Here is a 2389-nt window from a genome sequence, read left to right on the forward strand (position 1 = left end):
ATTTGCTACGTGTTAACTGTGGAGTACGGTGTATAGGCATGGTGACGATTATCTATGCACCGGAGTCTAGCATAACCGTGAGTCGTAGTTGCTTTTAAATTCGAAAGATGTGAAACAGTTGAGCTAATTACTTGCTAATATAATTATGAAGTGATAGTTGAGAAGCAGATGAGTTAAAGAAGGAAGTGTGGTATTTTTTCCCTTGCCGGGACCTATTGTTGATTTGTTCTCCCTTCCCGGGATGTTTAATCTTGTTGTATATTCCCTTTCCCCGATTGGTTGTGACTGATGATTGGGTGAGGAAGAGCGATTATGCACGAAGGGTCTTTCCATGCCATGTTTTGATAATTATGCACGAAGGGTCTTTCCGTGCCATGTCTCTAATTATTTATGCGCGAAGGGTCTTTCCGTGCCATGTCTCTAATTATTTGAGCATGAAGGGTCATTCCGTGCCTTGATGTGAGGGTTATGTGAGGAAAAGCACGAAGAGTGATGTCGTGCACTATATTTGACAGTTTTGGTGAGAATTGAGAGTAAAAGCACGAAGGTTGGTGCCGTGCAGTTGTTGATTCACTTGCTCTCTTTCATAGATGCTAATTATTCAGTTTCCATCTCTCGGTTCGTTGGTCTTATGTCTAAATTGTTACACCCCACAGCATGTCCCCTTCCTATTATCTGTTTAAATTCTGTATATCTTTCCGTTGTTGCACATATATCTGTACATGTTATTTGAGGTAGTCCGGTCTAGCCTCGTCACTACCTCGCCGGGGTTAGGCCAGGCACTTACCATCACATGGGGTCGGTTGTGCTGATGCTACACTTTTATGCCCTTTTTGTGCACAGATTCGGGAGTAGCTTACGGACCGCAGTAGCAGTAGATTGGGAGCGTGCCTTCAGTCCAGAGACTCCTAGGTAGTTCGCTGGCGTGTGTGGGCCCTGAGTCTCATCTATTTTATTTCTGTTTGTTTTCATTGTATCGAAGCAGACTCCTTATGTATTTTCTTTCAAACTCTTATTTGTAGTATCTTATAGTAGTCCGTGAGTATTGTGACACTAAATCTTGGGTAGAGGATGATGTTAATTTTTCCGCATTTTCGTTCATTTAATATTAAATTAAGGCTTCCGCTTGAATTTATTATTTTTATTATTATCTTGTTGAAAATTAGTTGAAAAGGTATGTTAAGGTTGGCTTGCCTAGTTCCGACAGTAGGCGCCATCACGACTCCCGATGGTGGGGAATTCGGGTCGTGACAAGTTGGTATCAGAGCCCTAGGTTACTTAGGTCTCACAACTCACGGACAAGCTCAGTAGAGTCTGAGAGATCGGTACGGAGACACTTGTATTTATCCCGCAGAGGCTACTGAGTTAGGAAAACTTCACCTTGTTCATTCTTGTCGTGCGATTCTGTTTCTCAAGTACTGATTGTCTTTCCACTCTGTTCTTTTGCAGATGGCGAGGACACGTGCTTCCTCTTCTACCACGCAACAGCCTGAGCCCACAGCAGCAGCCCCTATTAGGATCAGAGGGCGAGGTCGTGCTAGAGGCCGAGGCCGGGGTAGAGTTCAGCCCCGAGCAGCATTTCCAACGACGGAGCCTTAGGTCAATTTTGAGGAGGAGGTTCCGGCCCCCGTTGTTCCAGTGGGTCCAGCTCAGGTCCCAGAGGGTTTCATCGCCACTCCAGTGCTTCAGGATGCTTTGGTCCGACTGGTAGGCTTTATGGAGGGCATTTCTAGGGCGGGTTTGCTTCCCGTAGCTCCAGCCACATCTCAGGCTGGGGGAGGAGTTCAGACTCTCGATACTCGTACTCTAGAGCCGGTAGCTCCTCAGGCTTCGGTTCCAGCAGTTCAGCCAGCCGTGGCAGTTCAGCCAGTTGTGGCAGCCCAGCCAGGTATTGCGGCTCAGTCCAGCGATGGTGCGGCTATATCCGCGGATGCTTTGTGGAGGCTTGATCGTTTCACCAAGCTCTTCACAACCACATATAGTGGCACCCCATCAGAGGATGCTCAGGATTTCATATTCAGCTATCATGAGGTTCTACGGACTATGGGCATTGTAGAGACCAATGGGGTCGACTTCACCACTTTTCGCCTGGCAAGATCCGCCAAGACTTGGTGGAGGGATTTTTGTTTAGCCAGGCCAGCAGGGTCGCCATCATTGACCTGGGATCAGTTTTCAGAGTTATTTCTGGGGAAGTTCCTTCCAGTTACTCAGCGAGATGCTCTTCGCAGGCAGTTTGAGCGTCTCCAGCAGGGTCCTATGACGGTCACCCAGTATGAGACCCGGTTCATTGATCTCGCTCGTCATGCCATTGTGATACTCCCTACCGAGAGAGAGAGGGTGCGGAGGTTTGTTGATGGGTTGGCCCAGCCGATCCGTGTTCAGATGGCCA

Source organism: Nicotiana tabacum, chromosome 20 (genome assembly GCF_000715075.1).
Source record: "Nicotiana tabacum cultivar K326 chromosome 20, ASM71507v2, whole genome shotgun sequence".
Lineage (NCBI taxonomy): Eukaryota > Viridiplantae > Streptophyta > Magnoliopsida > Solanales > Solanaceae > Nicotiana > Nicotiana tabacum.